The sequence below is a fragment of the Tachypleus tridentatus genome, chromosome 3, assembly GCF_004210375.1.
Source record: "Tachypleus tridentatus isolate NWPU-2018 chromosome 3, ASM421037v1, whole genome shotgun sequence".
In the NCBI taxonomy this organism is placed as follows: Eukaryota; Metazoa; Arthropoda; class Merostomata; order Xiphosura; family Limulidae; genus Tachypleus; species Tachypleus tridentatus.
The window spans coordinates 21,589,116-21,614,118 of NC_134827.1; the positions used below are offsets into that span (position 1 = coordinate 21,589,116).

At 31.7% G+C, this 25,003-nt stretch overlaps 1 long non-coding RNA gene and 1 pseudogene across 2 annotated transcripts in view; one reads left to right on the plus strand and one right to left on the minus strand.

Annotated features, from left to right (window-relative positions):
* Nucleotides 1-24,814, plus strand: LOC143246512 (uncharacterized). The gene is made up of 3 exons (XR_013026013.1): nucleotides 1-146; nucleotides 14,983-15,110; nucleotides 24,550-24,814. It is a non-coding gene; the product is annotated as an uncharacterized LOC143246512 (long non-coding RNA).
* Nucleotides 10,552-25,003, minus strand: part of LOC143246509 (solute carrier family 23 member 2-like) — a 77,389-nt pseudogene continuing 62,937 nt past the window's right edge. Inside the window, exons 3-12 of the transcript XR_013026012.1 lie at nucleotides 23,344-23,436; nucleotides 21,376-21,533; nucleotides 19,624-19,774; nucleotides 18,032-18,214; nucleotides 15,777-15,897; nucleotides 14,980-15,121; nucleotides 14,405-14,658; nucleotides 13,914-14,187; nucleotides 13,501-13,596; nucleotides 10,552-11,400 (exon numbers count right to left, since the gene is read on the minus strand). The product of XR_013026012.1 is annotated as a solute carrier family 23 member 2-like (transcript). The remainder of the gene's footprint in view (nucleotides 11,401-13,500; nucleotides 13,597-13,913; nucleotides 14,188-14,404; nucleotides 14,659-14,979; nucleotides 15,122-15,776; nucleotides 15,898-18,031; nucleotides 18,215-19,623; nucleotides 19,775-21,375; nucleotides 21,534-23,343; nucleotides 23,437-25,003) is intronic.

Below are 25,003 nucleotides of genomic sequence, written 5' to 3' on the forward strand. Positions count from 1 at the left end.
CAGCGCGAAGATTGGTTAAAACTTTTGTACACAGTTCGACAGCTGTTGTCAACGTATCCTGTCAGTATCTATATTTATTACTTCTGAAATCGTATTGAAAATATTTCCTAAGCGTGGAACAGGACAATCTGGCTTTTGAATTGAAGGTATGTCGATAAAGTTTTATATATTTATACAAAAACACATTTATTTTGAATATTAATCCATAACACTATGTGTGTTATACAACGTTGCAAGGCTGTTAAAAAACGAGACTTACGTATATATGTAAGAACGGCTCGTTTGGGTTGAGAAAATTATTTTGTGGAGGAGCAAACAACGTTTCGACCTGATACATTCAAATATCTAAGCATGCCCTCTACATTTCGGCACTCGGTTACACAACCCCTTTCAAACGTGTGGTCAGCTTCCGGTCAGTTATCTCTTCCTTTCTTTGTGAACCTGACGATGACCGGTGAAGGTCGAAACGTTGTTCGCTCCTGTACGTAAAAAAATTTTCCTCAACCCAAACGAGCCGTTTTTACATATATATTTTTCTCTACAAGTGGGTTTTATCAACATTACTAAGACTTACGTATATAATTTTATTCGGTGTATATTCGTGGCATGAAACAATAATATGTTATAGATAATTTGAATGTTTATTTCTAACTTTGTTTTCGTAATTTAAAATGAATAGCATTTTACGAACATCACGTGAATCTTGTTAAGTATTATTGGATGTTTAATTTTAATTGAAAATTGAAATATACGAAAAAAAATCTTCAAGGATTATTTACACAAATGTTACCCTTGATATAATTATTACACTTTCAAATCTCGCTTAAAATTAGAACCACTTTGACTCGTTAGGCCCAATTTGTTATTTAACGTACTTTATAACTAAAAGAAAATATATTATTTTAATTTATAGTGAAGAGTGTGATCAACGAAACTGATCATAATTTTGTGGGTATTGAGGTTATACGGGGGGTCATACGTTATACCCTCTTTCTCTCTCTTTACATACATACATATATAAATATTTATGGATATATTAAAACTTTGAGAAATATATTAATCGAAGTGTTTCGGTAAAAAAAAAAACCATCTTTCATCTTTCGAAAAATTATTATCGAGAAGAGTTAGTACGCCATTTTTCCACAATGACTATGAAAATTTAAGGGAAGATTAGTACAATTTTTGCTATGTTGAAGTATAATGTGTAAAACTATAGTATTATTATAATTACAATAACGGATTTTATACCGTTCTATATATTAAACAGACAACCTAATTAATCAAAACATAATATTTTATAAGCGGTGTTATAATGTTCATTTTCCAAGGAAACTACAGTTCAAAGACATTCCATGAGATGTTAATTTTGGACAAAGCTTTAATGGTATCTGTAATTCTATCGATTAACGCGTTTCATACGTTATAAAAGCGTATCGTGTAGTAGTTTAATGTCAGTGACTTGTTACATTTAAATAAATAAAACTTTCTAATATTACCTTAAGATCGAAAAATGGATTATCTTGCCCACAGTGACAAAAGGTTTTATAAGCCACTCCAAGATGTAACAGGTAGAGATCGGGAAGGAATATACTGATCATAACAAATAATCCTACCTCTCTTAGTACACCTGTTGAATGAACCGCACATAAGATAGTTTCATTTTGTGTGTTCTTGAGTTGTAACAAGACGGAGGAAGAAGAAGAGTGTAATATTAACGGATGTGACGAAGCTATTAATATAACCGGATGAGACGAAGCTATTAATATAATTCAATGAGACGAAACTATTAATTTCAGGATGAAATGCTATTCTACATAAAAAAAAAAAACAGTTATTTTCTAAGCCTGTAATTCTGTGTAAAATGCCTAAGATAACTGAAGTATATTTGAGGTAAAAACAGTGCGTGTGTGTTTTCTTATAACAAAGACACTTAGGGCTATCTATTTCAGTTCACCAAGAGGTAGGTAACAACAGGAACTCACTGCTGAAAAAAAAAATCAATTTGAAGAAGACAAGAATGTGTACCTTGTACATAACAGTTACTTGGCTTGTTTATTATTAAGCTAAGGAAAATGTTGAAAGTTTAAAGCTTTTACATCCTTTATTTTAGAGAAAACATCTTTATCAAAGATAATCACTGCAAAAAAATACTGACACTCTTCAACAGAAATAAAATGAATTTTATATGATTTAGATTCTTGTATATAACGTGCTTACACAATTCTCTTCCTTTTACTGTAGTAGCTTTCTGAAAATGTCGTATAACGTTTAAATACAGATAACTGACTTTTCTTTTTTATTTCTACTTATCATATACCATTTAAGTCATCGTTTATTGTTTTCCAGTGGCAAAGCGGTATGTCTGCGGACTCACGGTGTTCGAAATCGGGTTTCGACACTCAGTGGTGGCAGAGCACCGATAGCCTATTGTGTAGCTTAATTTAAACAAAACAGTGTTTAGTTATTTGTAAAAGCAAACGTGACGATTTCTTATAGTAAATAGACCAAGATTTATAAATTATCTGTGTGAAGCAGGTCTTTGTTCTTTTAACATAACAACCACAACAAGTACGGGAGCAGTGAACTGGTTAAACTTATACCTGTACACAAAAAACTGGGCAAATGAATGAGAAGCGACAGAAGATGGTACAATAACGTTTTACTGTATGTGTTTATTGCCATATATTACGACTGCATGTGTAGGTATAGAAGCGTACGTACGTTGCTCGGAAAACAACCATACATGTTCAGTACAAACTTGTTCATTCTTAAAATTCTAATTATAACAAGAGTCAATCACAAATTGGTCATATAAAATGACAAATAAATATTTGACCTTTGATACATCAGATAAACAAAAACCAATTGATAATAATTAAGTGGATGAGGAATCTGACAATATTTTTAACGACAGGTTGAATTACCTACTGTGCCCTTTGTGAAAGTCTACAGTTAAAACGTCTGATTTAAAAACTTTTAAAAGTATTTTTAAGGAGACTACGCTCCACAGCCTTTTTCCTCCTTTTAAAAACGTGATAAACGTACACAAATTGGCCAATAAGAAGCAAATTCACTTGGAGTATTTTTAAAATCATTCATTCTCTAAGCAATCTGTTTCTAGACACAGAAAGTCACTACTGATAAGTGGGGAAGTGTAGAAGTCGAACAGAGAAACTTCGCAGAAATGGTAAAATGGTTGTGTCAGTTCTCGTTCAAAGTAGCCTATTTTACAGTAGAGAAGTGGTCAGTATTACTACTGTTTGGATTTGGTACAGATAACGCAATTATTTTAATAATGATTTAAATTTCTGTTTCTACGGAGAACTATATTTTACGTCAAGAAATAAGAATCATTCTAAAACTATTTTAATTATTTATTACGCCTCTAATTCATGCTTTAGTCCTTATCCTAATTGAACCAGAAGTTAAAATGTGTGTGTCAGGAAATATATTGTAACGTAAGTGGCAGCAATATCTTAATTCTTAACATTGCAGCTGGATATTTTATTTTGTTTATTATAAGAAACACGTCAATGTACTCAAACTTTTATTTACAGTGTTTGACTTATGGAATTTTGTTGTGGTGTGAGTTTCTACAACAGCTACTGCAGTAAAGATATAAGGTTATTCAACAGAAATTTTTATTTTTCAAGATGTGGAACGTTTAACAAGAATTTGGTTTACTTATTGACTAACAAGTTAGCATGCTAAATTTGGTCTAAATCAGTCAACTAGTTTTGGAAGAGATAACGTCTACATAAACCGAAAGCTTTCACCTCAATATTAGATATACACTGTACCGGTATAGTTTAACTTGTACAGTGCACATGCGATAAAAACGCCTGTATCTTTATTTTTATGCTTAGTCATAGATTGTTTCACTCGCCATAGCTAGATAATATAAAGAAGAAAATAAAAAATCAGCTTTTCTTGTTACAATCTGACAGTCTGGCAACACATGTAACTAAACAGGAATTAATACTGGTATCATATGGAGGCGAAAGGAAACTTTCATAAGTTGTATCTGCAAACTTGTTACGAAATTGGTATGGATTATTCACACCGCTTGAAGCTGAATTTCGATACCCGTGGTGAGCAGAACACAGACAGTCGTTATGTAGCTTTGTGCTTAATTACAAACAAACAAAGAATCAGGTTACAGCTAGCCGGACGAAGCAAATTAGAAAATGAGGTTTCTGAAAATACATTAATGGATAAAAATATACTTAATATCACAGAATATGCTTGATTATGAAGGGGGAAATCTGTATGGTTCGTATTAAAGGATTTGAAATTGTGAAATAAATTACGGCTGATATGGTGAGCATGTTTGGTGCGACCGGGATTTGTACCCGCGACCTTCGGATTATGAGTCGACTGCCTTAACCACCTGGCGATGCCGAGCCTACATGTTTGTAAAATATGTAAAAAAAACTCTTAACATAGAATTATCCTGTACATAAACACGCAAACACAAACAATACACAGCTAATATCAGTTGGTTTCGAGACAAGTCACGAAGTCTCTTTCCACCTGTTCTGTTTAGTTGAATGTTTCATAAAAGCAGTCATCGATGAAATTTTAGAATTTGAAAAGTCCATGTAATGAGTAGCTGTGATAAAATTTGAATTAGGAAGAGCAAATAGCACGATGTGGCTTTGCTATAAGAAAAACAAACAACCACTCCTTTTCACAACTTTTCTACACGAAGAAGCTTTATTTTCGGGATTGTCATCTGTTACAAGATGCTGCATCTTTCTTACAACAGCAAGGGTACGACTCGTTTCAGATCTTTCTGAAGATGTCCTTCGAGCCGCAAGTTTATTTATATTCTCTAGTTTATTAATAACATGTAGAGAAAGGACAGTATCCCTTCAAACTTGCTTTTCTTTTCACTATAATTAGTTATTTTACACCTTCATTACCAAAAACAACACCAGTCACCAGCTTTTCATTCAGACCTCAAAATGGTCTCCAGTAGCACAGTGGTATGTCTGCAAAGTTAAACGCTTGAATCCAGGATTCGATAGCCGTTGTGGGAAAAAAAACAGAGAGTCCTCATGCATTTTTGTGCAAAATTCAAATGAGACAAACCAAAAGCATATTACTTTTGTAACAATATCATATGAATTGAACTAATATTTCATTGAAATATTGAATTTGTATCACTATTTACGTAAGAAGTCATCATTCGACAACGAACATAGGTTAAAGAAAAACTTTCCCACATTGTTTGGAACATTACACCTATTTATGAAATATATGGATGTGTTGAATATTGCGTATAAAATTCTGTGATTTATGAAAAGTAAGACAAACCCATGAAATTAACTAAACTATTGAAATAGAGTAATTTATAACAGTGTATGACGAGTGAAAGTGTAAAATAACGAGTTCAATTTGTTCCTTGTGGTTAAAGTAATCTAAGGATATCACAGTTTTATGACATTTGAAGTGCTCCCCATTTCTAAGTCAATTAAATTTAGATGAACAGTGTAGAATCTTATTTTGCATCAAATGTTAACTACCTTAGGGTCCCTCAACTTGAGAAAAAAAGTATTGTTGATGTCATGTCGTCTCGAGACGAGTCAGAGTCTTTGATTCAGAGCTATGATGTGACCAAGTAAGGATATGCCATAGACTTTCCAAACATCGTAAGTTCTTATCGTGATAAAGATTTAGGTTTATGGTGTGTATGTAGATTTTATTAAACAAAACTAAACTATTTTTGTACAAGCATTCGAAGAATATGAGACACTAACGCTATAACGTAACTTATTTATTCTTCGTTACTGCTCAGTAAACAAAATAACTAAAGTAACGTAATTTCCAAGTTGCAGAATTGTTAATATCATAAAGAGAAGAAGCAAAGATCTCTTCTATTACGTCGGCCGAGCAGAATACATGTATCATACCACAACTGCATAGCGTTGTATAAAAACATACTTTGAAACAAACGATATGTGTACCTTGCCCGTCAGAGTTAAGTGTACATAAGTGTAATTGTGGTTTAAATTCATATTTCATTAATTTCTGAAGTCGGATTTCAATTTAATTTAAAAATTTTTAATACACTTGTATGATACGTGAAGGGAATGATGATCCAGTGGTTGAATGTTTCATGCAACTTCCTGATATGTTAAGTTCTATGAAGAAGTGTTAGAACAAAACTAAAAATTAGATTTCAGGTTCCTTTCAAAGACAAATTGAAGGTAAATCACAGAATCTTATTAATTTTTATATTTAGAACAACAGATAATAAGTGGAAGTGCTTGAGTTTAAGAAACAGTTAATATTTTGTGGGTCCCCTTTTTGCTTTCCTAACTGCAGACATTGAACTAAATGTTACTGTTACATTCCCATAAACTTAATTTGGAAGTAATTTTTGATTTGTCAAGTTTTGATATATGAAATTCAAATCTGCTCTGTGGGGGCCATTGCATCATTTAAATGACTCCAGTAGCTTCTTTCTTTGCTAAGAAATTTCTGAATAGCTACATGGGAGTTATCTACACTCGCCGTTCCTAACTTAGTGGTATATTTGTAAAAGAACACCAACTAGTCTTCACCACTCACCGCCAACTCTTGGGCTACTGTTTTACCAACGAATAGTAGAATTGACTGCACATTATAACGTTTCCACAGATGAAAAGGCAAGCATGTTTATTGTGACGGGGATTCGAAACCGCGATTTTGAGATAACAAGTCGAGCGCCCAAGCAGCCTGGTCATGCCGATTGTTTGTATGTTTTTGAATTTCACGCAATGCTATACGAGGGCTAGCTAAGCTAGCCGTCCCTAATTTAGCAGTGGAAGACTAGAGGTAAGGCAGCTAGTCATCACCAACCACCGCCAACTCTTGTGCTACTTTATACGAATGAATAGTGGGATTCACCGTCACATTATAGCTCCCCAACGGGTAAACGCGCGAGCATGTTCGGTGTGATGGGGATTCGAATCCGCCACACTCACATTAAGAGTCGAGCACCTTAACCACCTGGCCATACCGAACCTAGAAAACACAAATAAAATATGAGAAAAAATTAAGCAAACATTACTCTGTACGGATATCCCTTAAAATATACGTTCATGATGGCTGTTGTAAGTGAGGTATCTCAACAAATTGTCTGAGAGACGAAAGCATTTCTAAAGAAATATTTGTACATTTTATTCGTATCATATAATTCAATATTTTATACTTCTATAATTTGTATGAGTTTTAATTTGTACGCGAGGGGTATTTGTAAACTAAAAACAAGTTTATATGTCGCTTTTCACTTTTGGTTCATAAATTTTTCTGGATTTTCTTTTACTCTTTTGTTTGGTTTGTTCTATATATGAATATATATACATAAGCAAGTTTATATAAAATTTGTGATTATATTAAAATTATAATTTGTAACAGAAGTATATCCCACACTTGTATTTATAAGGCAGGGTTCTATGCAATTCTTTTGGAGACATGATATTCAATACCTAAGATTATTTGGCATCTTGCTCTTCACTTTTGTAAACCGATGTCTCAGTAAACCTTAGATTTATTAGTTAATCTCTCAGTATCAAAATAACCCTGATCACGTAATTCTATTTTATCAGTTTGTTCATTGTATCAATATTCAATGCTTTATGAAAACCTTTAACTTTTAATTTACCAGAAAAAGTAAGAAGTTTTGTTTGTTTGTTTTTTTGGAATTTCGCACAAAGCTACTCGAGCTAGGCTATTTCAATGTAAGGTTAGAGGGAGGCAGCTAGTCATCACCACCCACCGCCAACTGTTGGGCTACTTTTTTACCAACGAATAGTGGGATTAATTCACAGCTGGGAGGGCAGCATGTTAGAACCCGCGACCCTCGGATTACAAGTCGCCTTACGCTTAGCAGGCCTAAGTAAGAAGTATCATTTGCACTACTATATAATAGTGTGTTGTCTGTAAATCAGTAAGTACACTCTAAAATGACACCAACTAAACGACACTTAAATTTGCAGTGTGCAACTGTCGTGAGGACAATAAATATGCACATGCCATTAATCACGAGAATAATTATCACAAAATGTAAGTTACCATACAGCGTGTCATATGAACTTCAAAAACAAGAAATAAAAATAATTTTCTCTTGAAACAGACCAATTCAGTTGACCCTGCAAAAGTATATCTAATTTAAAAAATATGCCTTAAACTTTTGTTGAAGGCTTTATGGTATTAAAACAAAGAAAAAGCAAATAACCAATCAACAAACAAATGCTCTAGAGTAACATATAGTAGAGGACATGTAGTATACTTAAAATGTTCTCAGCTGTATTAAAAGACTGTTAAGTTAGTAATATCGACACTATGCTAACAAAAAGTATCTGGATTCGCAAAGTTAACTGATACGTGTTGTTTTTAATATATCTAGAAAATATTCGTAGATATAATAATTTTCACTTTTCTAATAATTTACATTCGCTGGTCTTTAAATGAGACATCCATAGTCGTATTTTGTTTGTTCGAAAATATAACTTACTCGAACGAAATGAGACAATACAGATGAGGTAGTTAACGTATTTTTTATGAACTAATCATGTTTACTGCCACAAAACTTTTAACTCGAACTCTGTGTCCAATTATTTAATATCACAATTAATTTGTAGAAACTCTTCAGAAAGCTACGTGAGATAGCAACGCAGTCCGTAGGAAAATAAATTAACAATATTAGAGGGAATAAAAATTCATATATAAACTGCATGTATGAGATATCTACTTAATGTTATGACATCAAACCTTATGTTAGACAAAGAAGAAAACAACAAAAACGTTTGATCTCAACAAATAAATTTCTCGCAACGTAGAAGTTGTACTTAGAAATTTATTTTTCTTTCAAAAGATGACAAACCTCATGTTTGATATTGCGTGACTGAAATATAAAGACGCAATTAACTTATTAACATTTATTTTTACTTTATATGTGATGTATGATCTCGACGTCTATTCAATAGAGTTGCAATTTGTTGTTTTTTTGCGAAATACTTTTGAGAAAAGCATTTTCAGTGAAGTTCTAAAAAAGTTGTTTCTAAAAGCATTTACTAACTATCGCCCAGCAATTTTCAACAAAATATCTGTGGTATAAATATCTCTTGACGGTTGGTATGGGTATTAACTTTTATACTAATAAAGCAGATAACAACGTTTCAACCTTCATAGGTCATCTTCAGGTTAACTGTCTTTGGTAATGCATAAAGGTAATTCAGAATACAGTTTATTCAGATATAAATAACGTTATGGATCAAATATATCAATGGCGTTTGAAATTAATAAATCCATTCGTTATCATAGTGTATTTATAAAACACTTTGATTTCTTTCTTTACATGTTAAAGGCTCTGGGGCAAATGAAGAATCTTGACTATTGTTTTCAGTTATTTTTTGGAGAATGTGCTGTCATTACTTGTAACAATTGCTCGAGTGCTTAGTTTTATTGTATTTTAATTGGCAAGTAAAGTAGTATTGGAAAATGATATTTTCTCTAAAATTGTTCCTTACAAATAATTTCTACATACACGCATAAAACATTTACAATTGCGTAGTTTTCATTGTGTTTTAATTTCCCAATAAAATAGTTTTACGACGAAGATATTTAGTTAGTCCAATATAACAATCTTCTATCACTATTTCTAAATATTTCAATTTTGTTTTACTACATTTTAAACGTTTTAGAACGGAACATACTTAAAACAGAATCTTAAATACTTTGTTAAACCTCTCTTGCTTGCTTGTGAACAGAAAAAAAAAACAAACAACAAAAATACATCATTGAAGTGTTTTGAGATGAATAAATGTTTGATAAAAAAGAACATTTTCTGTATTATCTAATTTCCGGAAAGTATATAACCCTAATGTATGTTGAAATATATCTGAAATTCATCAGTTTTTTTTAAATCATAGTCATTTGTTTAAAAGAGTCCTTTCACCTAAATGTGATATTTTAGTATTGTGACAATAGTGTTGGCCATTTACTTTTAAACGGTAAAATAAAATTACATGATTTATTTCAGAAGAATTATTGCACTATAAAACATATGAATTATTAGAAAATCTTGCAGGCATAGTTGTGAGTTCAGTTTGGTTATGATGTTTTATGACTAACACTTTGATATTTATGTTTGTAAATAATATACTTATTAATATAGAAACAATAAGTTTTGAAACATTTTATAATTTTTGTTAATAAGGTCAAGTTTGTAGATGCCTGAATGTCTTAAACACGAAATATTATTGAACGACATAATCCTTAATTGAACTAAAAAATATTTTATTTTTGCAAAAGTTTAATTTATTGAATGAATTATACTTAAATTTGTTTATTTCACTATTTTTCATCTAATTAGTTCTTACATCAGAGTTTTATTATTGCTGCCTGATATCACTAAAAGGAAGCACTTTAGATGTTGGTACTAAATACCCATATATTAACGGCCGTAGTCATGTAGTTATTCACATGAACCACTTCAACCTTCTTTATTGCTTTAAATGATCTCCAATTTTCACTTTAAATGACATTAAAAATAAGTGCAAATGGTTTCAAATGTTTTTCTATTTAAACTAACGTAAGATAATGAACTACACGGTCACTCCCATGATGGCAGCGACAAATGCTGACAAAGGTTTTAACATTTCATTAAAATCAAAATCCCTTAATGATCAAATTAGTTATATTCAATCGCGTAGATCAGTTTATATTTAAACTTAGTAATATGAGCAAAGTACACTACATTCAAAACAATATTATAAAGCAAAAATTATCTAAGTAAAATGATTAGATTTATAGTTCCGATTTTCAAGTATTAAACCCAAAATTTATAATGAGTTGTTAGAGTTTAAAAGATAGCTGTATATCGTGATTATAATAAAAACGATCAAAATGTCATGAAAGAGTAACAGATATAAAGTTTGTCTTGGAAGCAGAAAATCATTCATTAGGTTTTGTTACACGTGGTGTGAAACTGGTGACAGAGTTAAACCTCCCAAACTAATACACACTTATGGTGACATTTTTCCAAATGTTGTAAATGAAGAGACGATCACGGCATGTTTTTACTTTCAACAGTTTTTGTTGTAACAGTTATAAATTATAAAAGGATGATATCGTTTTCATGTACTTTCGACAATCAGTCGATTTTACGATTACAATTGATTTGAGGTATAATTTTTTTAAACAATGATCTTACACTACCAAATAAACTATTCTGATCGTATGTTGGACTGATAGGAATGTACTTCAAAATTTTATATCTTTTAATTAGGTTCATGCCGAATGGGAGGTCATAGGTTGGAGGTGACAACAATGTCAATTGATCACCTTCAGATCCATTATGTTCAAGGCCTTGCTTTCTCCATTTGATAAGTCCTCTTTCTTCGTCTGTTCCTGAAATTCATACATTTTTATTATATATTTTTAGCTTTGAGAGTAACTTCAATGTCTTTTTCTCTTACTGATGTATTTGGAAAGATGTTTATTGATTTATATCTGATATCACATTTATTTTTAAAAGACATAATATTTTCTTCTGTTTCTCATCTGTAGGTTGTAAATATTAAACACACGACAGACAGGTCGTTCTTTTGATTTGACACTTGGTAACAAAAAAGAACGAAACAGACTTTTTTCGATTCTATATCTGTGGTCAGTACAAATACGACATAATACACGAAAAACAGAAATATGGATAAAAATTAGTGTCTTATATGAAAGAAGTTATTTTAACTTTTCATTTTTTTTATTATTATGTACAAAGCTGCTATACAATGAACTATCTACACTGTGTCTACCAAACATATTGAAACCTGATTTTTAGCTCTATTAACAATCAGACTTAGTGTTGAGTCTTTGGGCCTTTTAAGTTCTATTTTACTGTAACATAAAATAAATATTATGTGAAACAACGCTGAAGAAAATTCGTAAAGATTTTATAAATACTTTTGTTGATGTTTTCATAGGATATATTTTCAATGAAAAAAATAAGAATCAAAATTACTGTTAGCAAAGAACTACTAATACAGAACAATATATTAAACAATATGAAACAACGAGTAAAACACACAGTATTCCATTGTACGAACTTTCATAAGGAAAGTTTCTAAATTGTCTAATGTCAAATTAAAGAAGGAATCAGTTATAACTTATTGTTTTATTTCAGTGATCGTCTTGTGATGTTCATATCTGTATTCCACCGGTAAAATTTTCATTCTTATTCTGGACCATAAATACAAATTACAGAAGAACCTTCAATCAGTACTGATGTGTATTCCTATCATTATCTTTTTGTTCATGTGTTAAAATCCCCACATTTGGTTGATGTCTTTACAAGTTGGAGTATGATCGACGTTTTACGCCGTGTTAACATCAATTTATATAAAGCCCTCCAAGAGGCTTATAGAAATCTAAGTTGCTAAAACTCCTGATTTGATACTCATAACAACTACTGCATAGAAGGCCCATTGTGTACCTTAGTGATTAATATCAGCAACATAAACAATTTTTTAGACAATGGTAATATGTTTATATATACTTAATCATAGTGGATTCTTAATTGATGTGTTTTATGTTTAGGCTTTCTAGATTGCAGAAATTTTTATCGTTTCCAAGACGTTTCGTTTGTGCAGCTATTGTAGTCGTTCTTATTATAATATTAAAGGGCATTAATCTCCCCCGTAGGACTTTGAAATAGTTTGTTTGGAACTTAGCACAATGCTACACCTCTGATATTGATACCCCGTTTCTAGCAAGCAGCTAAAAAGTAACTGAATATTTTAAGGCTGAATATAATATAAACCCCTAACATAATATTTTAACGGAGTTACATATCTCATTGCCATTTGTTTGGTTTATTCTCGTACTCTCGACAGAATGATTTCTTACCTGGTATGGAATTGTCTATCAGAAACGCAATGAGTCCGCAGCCACACTCTTGGGGGCTTTCAAATATTAACCTTTAAAATATTTTGAGAATTTCATTTTTATTTTCAGAGCAAGCTAACTAAGGTATATATAATTATCACATTGTCTATCGTTATACTAAATATTATACCATTACATCATAACTTGATTTAAACAGCCCGGAGACAGTATTCTGAAGTTAGTAGGCTAAAATGGAGGGAGTGTGTTTTTCTTATAGCAAAGCTGCTTCGAGCTATCTACTGAGTCCACTCAGGGGAATCGAACCCATGATTTTAACGTTGTAAGTTCGTAATCCTACCGCTGTATTAGATGGAGAACCGGTTAAAATGGAAATAGGTTAATCAATTGTCAGGAAAGTTATGTTACAAATGGAAGCTTTTTTTTGTTTTGAAAGTTACGCAGAATAAAATTGTAATGTTTTATACAGATACTGTAGGCTACAAAAATAACTAAATTTTTCGAGTCTTAATATAACATAAACCGCTAACATAATATTTTAACGGAGTAACATATCACATTGCCATATGTTTGGTTTATTCATGAACTCTCGACGAAATGATCCCTTACCTGGTATGGAATTGTCTAACACAAACGCAATGAGTCCACCAACAAATACACTGGTGTTCAAAAGAACTGCAATGAGTTGGTTTGCTACGTCATTCCCTAAACGAAACAAAATAAATAATTTAAAACTAAGTTACATTAAGGTTTACCAATCTGTTGTAAGTTAAAGAATATTTTATAAACTGGTGATCTGGTTCTCTGATAATTAGATAACTTTCAACCGTCTTTTGATGTTATAAGAATCTTCCATTTAATGTGAAACAAACCACTATCATATATTTTTAAATACTCTATGTTGTGTAACTTTTGCGATATTCAACAATCTATATTATCTAACAGATGATTTCAGACACTGTTTTATAACGTTCAACAAATTTCCTTCCCCAAACTTCAATTACCTTAATAAATGTACGTACCTACATCAATAGTACCTGGATGACCACTAAACCACTTTGGAATGGTAATCCCCATAAATAAAGAAAATCCAAGGATAAAAATATTTCTCGATGAGTGAAGATCGATAAATTGGACATTGGATAGTCCAGCTCCCGTAATCAATGCAAACATAACACATATGATTCCACCAATAATGGGCTCAGGAATTATGTTTAAAAAGGCTCCAAACTTCCCCAGAACTGCAAAAATCATCATGGTGACAGCACCATACTGAATAACCCGTCGACTAGCCACCTATCAATGTGAAAGTCAAGCAAATGAAAAAGTGTTCTGAGTTTTACGATTCTAAAATATCTCCCGTTACTACATATACACGTGTTTAAATTTCCAAAATATCAGCAGTTATGTTATACATACATATATCACAATAATACAACAAGTTTAAGCAATTAACAGTAATAAACAAAATTGAAATGCAAATCTACTCTGGAAGGGCAGCACATGGGTATACTTTTGTTATTCCGATTGCTCCAATGTTTTGACTGTAAGAAGTCATTCCACATGCAGATCCGCAAATTCCAGAGATGGTACATGAAATTCCTTCTGCAAATATTCCACGATTTATAGCGCCAGTTGGAGGAAAAGGTTCACAAGCTAGTCGCGCGCATGCGTAGTAATCTCCTACTGATTTCAATACCGATGCTAATATACCTGCAAACATTCCCAAAACAGAACTGATGGTGACTGTTGGTAAACCCCACTGTCCTGAAAGACCAAAATGAAAATATAAATTATCTACCCTTTTTTGAAATGTAACATTCTTAAAATACGTATCGACTGCTTTAATAAAACACATGATCAGTAGAACATAAAACTGATACATCTTTCACATTATTACTTTTTATTAGTATAATATTGATTTCAACGTAATATATGTTTAGAAGTGATTTAAACAAATTAGTTTCATTATAACTGAACCAATAACACGATTGTATATTAAAACAATTGAGCAACGGATAACTTTGTAAATTCCCCACGTAAATAAAAAAAATCTAAATTTCAATGGTTATATTTATAACTACTTACCAGGATAAGGAAATCTAAACCAAGGACTGGAATACATCGTCTGTACACGAAGATCAGTTCTGGCTGAGTTAGTTGGTCCCAGAGCATCTGCAGCAGTTAGGATGAAGCAAATAACCCACGCAGTAACTACTGTAAGTATGACCTGCAAGTAGTCTTGGAGTTACTTCTTATTCATCATTAAGATTACATCGCTAACTATTATACATTTGTTGTATTTTTACTTTTAGTATTAATCTCTCAAATAAACTATAAAGCAATATATTAGCATTTAAATTTATTCCAGTGGATATTGGTTTAGATAAAAGACTAGGAACAATACCTTCTGAATATGTAAAAAATGAAATACTTGACATTTAATATGTAGCTGACATGAACTCTTTTGTACGAGGTAAAAATAATATGAAAATTATAGTTTTTTATAATACAAACACGTGATACATAAAAATTAAACAAATTTAAAGTTATTTATCTTCAAATGTTGCTTTAATATTTATGTCGTACAGCAAATACAAATCTGTGTATCTTTCCCTTGTGGTACTTGTTTCATAATACGTTTGTTGTGTTTTCTACTTGTTTTATCGCACTACCTAAGAACAGTAACAACCATCTATGTTTAGGTTCATTTTCTTAAAAGCTTTTTTGTGGGTGGGATGAAAGTTACAACAAAACATTGTTAAGTAACTCTTAGTTGTTTGGATAATGTTTCATTTTTGACAAAACTATTTATAATTGAGGCTTTTGTGTGTTTTTATATAAAACTGAAATGTGTGTGAACAGTATTTTAAGCCTTTACTTACTGGAAAAAGCTTGAAAACTGGGAGTTTTTCGATCTTCCATCCTCTTTCTCTACTGTAGCTACAACCAGGAATATTAATATTTTCGAGGTACTGAGAAAAGAGCACAAGAAGTAAAATTGTCCTGAAAACAACAACAAGATACAGTTATCTTAATGAAGTGTTGTTAGAACACTGAATACTAAACTGGAAAAACCCCTTACTGTAACGTATTTTATATGATTGTTTAACAGGAATAATTAATATAAGTTTGATTTTAGCAGTTAATATTGTGATTATTAACCCTTTCACAGTGTTAAGTGTAGGGTAAGTTAATGATTATCTATAATGTTAGGGAGAAATCGTCTTTCTCTGTATCCCTTCAAAATAGCAATTGCCTTGATTGTCTGTATATCGTTTTTCAGAGAGAAATTTCTATTTTTCTAGTGATTATAAAACAACAGTAATTCATACGTGAAATATGATTTGTGGTATTTTCTATGTAAGGCGTCTAAAGCATCTCATTTCAACGATCAGCATTCATACTGATATTCCACTTTCCCTGATGTTTTTCGGTTTTGAAATCAGACAGATTGAGCATTGCTTCTTTATACAGTGCTGATATCATGCTCTGCTGTATCATTCACACAAAAAATATATGGTAATTTTGTTTGAAAGTTTTATTGACCCAACAACATTCAAATAACTTTTATTATCCACAATGTTTCCAACCATGTTCTTTGTACTTCACCTTATAAAAAAGTTCGACATTTTCATTTGTTTCTCTCAACTGAATCAGAAGTAAGAACAGAAGCATATATGTTACCATTGTATAGGAGAACACCTTGTAGATTTCTTTTGGTGGAATTAATAAACAATCGCCACTCACTTAGATCATAGAGTGCAGCTCCTAACATTGGTGTCAATTCAGCAATTTGTTTCAATTAAGAAGTAAGCTTTCCTGCGAAAAGAATGGTATAATCGGTTTCTCACGAATTCTGTTCCTGCAAAAGTATATCTTTAGAGAAAGTAAGTTCTTAGCCGGAAGTTTGGATTCCAGAATCTATGAATATCCAAACCCCTCGTGAAATCACTGACATAACCAGATATTTCAGGTTGAACAGGGTCCCTATCATCATTTCTATTAACATCGGATACAAAATCACCTGAAACTGTATGAAAAGTCTCTGATGGAGGACGAACAGGTCCATCAACATCGCCTGTTGGCCTTAAAGCAGAATGAAGGTTCGGATGAGAAATTTCCTTTATGTTTCGAGAGTTGTAGACTTGTACGACCAATGATAAAAAATAGCAGTCATTACTGTGGTTTTTAGGCTTACACCAGACCACTGGAATTCCGAAAGGTTAAGACTTTCTCTTACTTTTAATTCATTATCTCACCTCTTCGACGCAAATGGCACAAATTTCTCTCAGGACCCATTATTTGTCGTAAAATGCCTCTTTGACGAATCCTGTGATGTTTCTTCTTAGTGTGTTTCCTACACCTTTACCACAAATATCTTTGAGTGATTTACGCAACCTCTTGTTTCCACAGAGACGAATAAGTAATATTCAAAATTAAAAATAATGTTGTTGTTGTTATTGTTGTTGTTTTGAACAAAGTACAAAGCTACACAATGGGCTATCCGTGCTCTGCCCACCACGGGTATCTAAACCCGGTTTATAGCGTTGTAAGTCCGCAGACACACCGCTGAACAACTGGTATTCAGAATAAGTGAATCAATGTAAAAAATTTCAAGAAACCAATCAAGAAGGGCCCAACATGGCCAAGTGTGTTAAGGCGTTCGACTCGTAATCTGAGGGTCGCGGGTTCGAATCCCGGTCGCCCCAAATATGCTTGCCCTTTCAGCCGTGGCGGCGTTATAATGCGACGGTCAATCCCACTTTTCGTTGGTGAAAGAGTAGCCCAAGAGTTGGCGGTGGGTGGTGATGACTAGCTGCTTTCCCTCTAGTCTCACACTGCTAAATTAGGGACGGCTAGCGCAAATAGCTTTCGAGTAGCTTTGCGCGAAATTCAAAACAAAACTATCCAAGAATTTCCTATATTGCAAATTATAAAAAACAAATTAGCTTCCAAAAAGATCGACCATTTATACTTATTACTAGAATACTCTCATGATTTACTTATTACAAATTAATGTTATCACATTTCATGTTTAATGTGTTTACTAAGTCTTAAATAGACAATAACAGATAAAATAAAATTAATATACATAAACTATCAATAAGAAAAAAGTCCATTGTAGTACAAGACTTACATAAATGATATTCCCCAGTTCTTACTAGCTGTAGAAGCTGCTTCTTCAAAGAGTGAAAGTCCTATCAACGAGATGGTAGGGACGATAACTAATGGTGTTAACCACTGAAGTATTATTCCTATTACCCCCTGAAAGTCCAATAACTATTTCAAAGATTGATGCTACAATGATAGCGCCTTGTATCTAGAAAAATATAAGAAAAACGATATTTTAAGATCTGCAAAGATATATTATAGTTCATTTCATATAAGTAATTAGTGAAGTGTCTCTCAGGTTTATTTTAGGAATTATAATGTAAAAATGTAAAAAAAATAATAATTAGACGTTCTCTCTCTCTGAAAAGGAAATCCTAATTTTATTAGAAAATAACTGCATGATCTACGTGATTAATTTTCGTGTTTTCTAATGAAGTGTTTATAACAACTTCATTTAGTAAAAAAATATCTGAAATGCATATTTAAATCTGGGTTTAAATCCGTCACAGAGACTTAAACAGGAATTTTATTTCATTATTTAATAGACTGCTTAATTATTTCGCTGATATATAAAAAATATATAAAAATACAGAATGTGACGAATTTAGAGCTTTACATTTTGCTTTGTTTGTTTCGTTTGAATTTCTACCAAAGTTATGTGCACTAGCTTTCATAAATTTAATTTTGAAAGACAAGAAGGAAGGCCGATATTCATCACCACCCACTGAAAACCCTTGGGATACTCTTTTATCTACGAATAGTGGGATTCATTGCCACATTATAATAATCCAATAGCTGAAGGAACCAGCATGTTTGTTGAAATGAGAATTCAAATCTGCATCCCTCAGATTGCGAGTCACGCTCCCTAACCACGTATCCATGCCAGGCCATTACTTATTGCATTTAAAGCGAATAAAGGAAATACTGGTATACATTTACTTTTACATTTATAACTGTTTTACTGCAGTGCATGTAACATATATTTCTAAATATGTAATGCGAATAACCTGTATTGTCACTAATTTTTTAGAAGATTCTCGATCATAAGAATCAACACTGTACGACATGTAAATTTAAAATAGAAGTGATTGCCAATATTACTGCCCACCGAATTATTGATAGTATCGCCTAATGAGTAAAAAAATGAATATAATAATATATTATTTTAGTGATAAATTTTATTACGTTAACGCATAGCGTAAAAACCTGCAACTCTGATGAATTTAAAGTCTGTGATGCTGAACTACTTCTTATTACAACAATAATGAATTGTACTAGTTTCTTCAAATCTCCGTCATTAACACTAACATTCTTATTAACTTCCAGGTGTACTCATTCAGTAATGTCGAGAAAACCCACTTGTAAAGAAATATATATGCAAAAACGGCTCGTTTGGGTTGGGAAAATATTTTACGTAGAAGAGCGAATGCAAAATATTTTCTCAACCCAAACAAGCCGTTTTGGCATATATATACTCATTCAGTAGCAGATCAGAAATAAATAATTTAGGATTTCAAGACAGTAATTATTTTTACGTTTCCGGTAATTAATAAACTCCTTATTTCTTATGTCGGATACAAAATATTTCAAAAAACCTGTTTTGATATAATTTCTCACCTCTCTCATTCGGATTTGCCAGATTTCTTGTAGCTCTTCTTCTGTAGTCGACAACACTTCTTCTTCACTAGGACACTTCCACTGAGTTGAACTCAAAATAGCAAATATCGGAGCCAGAAAGACAAATGACGGACCCTGAATTATCGGAAGTCTATTAAAAAACACTGAATAAGTTTTTGCGTGTAAATACTAAATCAGTTCTGATTATAATTACACAGAGAGTTCAATCGACTGTAAACAATATCAAAACTATCTTTAACATAAGTATATTTACAGAAAAAGATTTGAAACAGGTTCAGGGTTCTATATAAAACTATATTTTTGTCTATTAACCTTTCACCAGACAGCTTCTTTCATATACACAGTTTGTAAACGTTACATCAAAAAGGTTTTCGAATTTCACCAGTTTAATCTAATTATGTCTTATCAGATGACATTGGATTTTGTCAGTAACCATGTAGCGTAATTTAAAGAATGTGAAGAATTTAGAGCTTTACATTTTGCTTTGTTTGTTTTGTTTGAATTTCTCTCAATGTTTTCAAAGATTCCGTGTTCAAAGCTCTCTATTCTTCTTTGTTTCTCACCATACTTCATCTAGAGTAGATGGTAGGATCTTAACGTTTCTTTAAGCAATCCAAAAACGTGGAAATTCATAAACGGTACGCTCGTCTTTATATATATGTCTTCGCAACGAATATCTTTAACGCATTTTTAATTTTCTATTGCACGTGGTAGTGGAAATTAAATGTTAAATAAGGTGCTTGTGTAAGCATCTGTTATATTTCATAGCATTTTTCACACCATTATTGTGTTTGTTCCTAATTAGTAACCTTCTCGTCAATACATTTTCAATAATTTTGTTTTTTTATTTGGAATGAAGTTCAAAGTTACACAATAGGTTATCTGTGCTGTACGTGCCACGGGTATCGAAACTTGATTTCTAGTGGTGCGAATACATATATTTCCTGCTGTGCCATTTGGAGATTTTTGACTGAAAAATTTAATTATTGGAAAAGACCACTGCTCCACTTTCAACATTTGAAATGTCAATTTTTTGTTGTTAACTGAATTTCCAGTTAGATATTGAGCTCGACTGGCAGTCTGAGGGTCGCGGGTTCGAATCTTCGTCACATCAAATATACTCCCCTATTCAGCTATAGGTGCGCTATAAGGTAACGGTCAATTCCACTATTCGTTGATAAAAAATAGCTCAATAATCTGCAAATGGTGGAGATGACTAGGTGCTTTCTCTTACACTTATGAAATAGGGAACCTTAGCGAAGATAGCCCTCGTGCAGCTTTGCGAGATATTCCAAATAAATAAACAAAAAACTTTATCTAGGTCATCAACTCACGAGGATATCACGATCGTATTAATTCTAGATCCTTAAACCGAAAATAGTTGAATAAACTAAACGTATAAATATCTGCATTGTAAATGTCTGTGATAAACAACGGACTTTGCCAGAGGACTGCGCATAAATGTTAAAGTAAATTTAATAAAACTTTATTGTAACATAACACATTCTGTAGCATAAAATAACTATATTTCTTTAGAAAGTATTGGCCGGATTTCTTTAATTTTCATATTTGAACATAAGTTAATAAGTAGAGTTGTTGTATAATTTCGCGATTCAATACGTCAGTGTAAGTACAAAACAAGGACATCATTCCGAAAACTACAGTTTTATGATATTTCAAATGTCTCACACTTCATGCCTATAAAGTTAGACATATGACTTAGGCTCTTACCTTGTACCGAATGTTGACTGGATTAGGGACCCTAAACCTGACACAAAAAATAATGTTGATGTTATGTAGCCTCTAGCAGGGTCAGATTCTTGGATGCAGAGCTTTGGTGTGACTATGTAAGAATATGCCACAGTCGACCCGAACATCATCAGATATTGCTATTATTACAAAACCAATAAACACCGTTTCTTATTCATATTTCAATCAAATACTACTTCATAACCGTTCTTAGCAATAAAAAAAGTGTAAGGTACTTTAATTAAACTCTAATAAAGGGAAGTAAACTATTTTTACGTTGGTGTTTCAACATCATGCAACAATAAACATATTAATTTATATACATTATAATTAAAATGGCAACTGTTACGTTGGTTGTTTGCTTTATAATATTAACTGATACAATTTAACCATCTTTCACTAGCACAAGAAATATAATAATAATCAGTTACACTGGTATCAGATATTATGTTAAGCCTATTATATTTTATAAAATTGCATTCTTAATATAGACCTTTATGGATTATTACAAACTATATGAATATATAAGAACATTATTTCAATCTCATTAACACAGTCGACCATCCTTTGATTGAATGAAACTCGTAATCTTCAACAAATACGACGAAAATAGTACAGTTGAAGATCTGTAATTATAAAACATTTGCAGTATATTCTGTGATCTTTGCTCGAATTTTCCTTATTTTCTCATTTCCACAATTGGCGTTTAAACTAAGCTTTCTTAGGGGCTTTACATACTAGATAAATAAATTCTGGTTTATTTGAAAACATCTCCACGCTAGTACAGCAGTCAGTCTTCGGATTTACAACGATACAATCAGGAGATCGATTTTCCCCTGTGCGCTTAGCAGATAGCCCGATGTGGCTTTGCTATAAGAAAACACACACCATTTGGAAAAAATGTTTACGCGATTAAACAAACAAATTAACATAGACAAAACTTCATTTAATGAAACTACATGTAAAATAAATAATAAAGTATAATAATTGTACTTAGAATAGTGCACAGTGTATGCAATAGTTGAGAGAGCTCGGTGAATGACACGCTTTTATGAGTTGAAACAAAGAAACTCACATCAACAAAGAATAAGGCCCGTACTATGATAATGTTTTGTGATATTTGTATTTCATTATAAATATATCTATCGATAAATCAAAGAACTAATTATATCCTGTTATCTGACAAAGGAGAATTATTCAACGAGATACCTTCAGAAACACGAACAATTCAAAATATTGGTATATCTTCAGTTAAAGATAGATGTTTCACTAAAAAGCTATATTAAAACTCAAAGTAAAACGTTTTGTATTAAAAAAATATTTGTGTGAAGTCTGGTAACACTAAAGAGAAACAAAGAAAAGATCAATATAAGCTCTGTAGTAACGGGAAACAGTAGAATGTTTCACTTCTTTATGGTTTATAATTTTATAGTAAAGTTAAGAAGCAGAAAACTAAAATATAGAAACCGGTAGTAAGAATACAGAGGAAAGTGACTTTTCAAAATAAAGTTTGTTTAAAACTATATTTAGAAACATAAACAATGTTAATGTTGGAAAGAAAAATTGCATTAATCAAGGAAATACTAATGTTAAAGTGAAATGTTGCAGTAGAAACATCATATTTACAGCTGAGATATTCTTTTAAAGCAGTATTGGAACAAAGAAATAAACGATTCACTGAGTGAAATTCGCTATCAATAACATATGGTACTGTAAAAATAATACGAAATATTTAGATAATTTGTGTTAATAAACCTCATCATCATCGTTAAACATGACGAGTATCATCAACAGGTGAGTCTTGTGAGGATGAATAAATGTAGAATTGTTTAATGAAGAATAATAATTATAACATATAATAAGATTTTATATGTGTTTAATCACTTTAAATATTATTTATTCAAGTAATACTACATAATAAGATAACTACATTAAAATTCGTATTCTCACCTGGATCCCAAGTACGAAACACAGGTACCAACGAGGAACTTCATCCACTGTGTATAAGATGTCACCCTTGTCTTTGGGCTGCACTACATACTCCTATTTATTGTAAAATAATGAATTGGATTCCTTAAAACTTAGACAATGAAGTGATTTGAAGTAACTTTAGTGGTATATGTACCACTTTTACGTAAAGAAACTCATATTTCTTAAAGCTAATTTTGTGTTTCTATAACTTATTGTCAGAGATTTACTACAGTATACCAATTTAAATTTATATTTAAAAATGTACACAACTTATACCGTTAAACCTGTATTGCAAAATTCCCGTCTATTCACTGAATGTGTAGATGATTCTCGACTGTAAGATTCAACAATAAATGTGTGTACTTTAACATTAACGTTCTGTTCATATACTCACACCACGCCTATAAATGTAACAAACGCTTGACGTCATAAGACAGTATATGGTAATATTTTGCTAGGGTTCGTGTAATATAAACCTCGTAAACCAAAACTGTGATTAACACTAACTAATCGATAACATCAGATATCTCACCAGGAATGTTTATAGATTTTGAATATAAGAAACCATTTAACTTCAGGGGGATTCACATCGGACATAACTATTTTTACCTACACATTATATATTTCTCAGCGGTGAAAAACTCGACGTGTGAAAAGCAAATAACAAAGAATTAGCTTTATGTTAAGTGAATCGTATCTGCATCAACTTGAACTATGTTCTTTTATCATGGTCTGAAAGTCTCGCTTTTATTTGCAAGTTTTGAAAATCTTTGTAGGTTAATAATTATTTGTAATACCAATTATTGTACATTTTGTTATTGATATATATTAAAATATATTTTTATTACAAAAACTATCTGTATTAATTTTCAGATAGCCCTCGTGTAGCTTTTGGCGAAATTCAAAACAAACCAAACCAAGTACTTTAACTTGAGTGTCTTTTCGTTTCGTTACGAAGAAAGCATACAATTGGCTGAAAGTTAATTCAATTATTTTTTTAATATTCTTTCCTAAACAAACAAAAAAACCAAATAAGCTATTAGAAAAACTTGTCAAATATAACTTGGAATTATTATAGTTGATAATGTCTGTTAGAGCTAAGACATTTAATCAAATTGTATAAAAAACTATTCCATTTGTGAACTATTTTGTAATATCTCTACATCAATTTGTTTCTTACCTCAGGTTCATCGACTGTTATCTGGATTTCATTTTCTGCGATTATTGTTTCGTCCTACGAATGAATAGATATAATTTCAACATGTAAAACAAACTTAGAAAATTTTCATTGTCTTCTGCCAAACCTGTTATTCATTGTATTGTTCTACTTTTTAATATGTATGTACATAAACATCCCAGCATTCAAAACAAATGTTTTATCGAACTTTATGGGTTTTTTTAAATGTATAATAACATTTAATAAAACCTCTACTGGCCAATAAAGTGAGAATATTTATACCGTGGCCCTTTTTTTAACAAATTCAACGCAATGTTTACAACGTACTACATTTTTAATGTAAAATTTGATAAAATTAAAATTAACAGGTACAACACAAATACATCCCAGGCTTGTATTTCTAAAGCAGGTGTTTTAACATTTCTTTGGGAGGCATAATACTCAATTTAAATGTTTGATTAT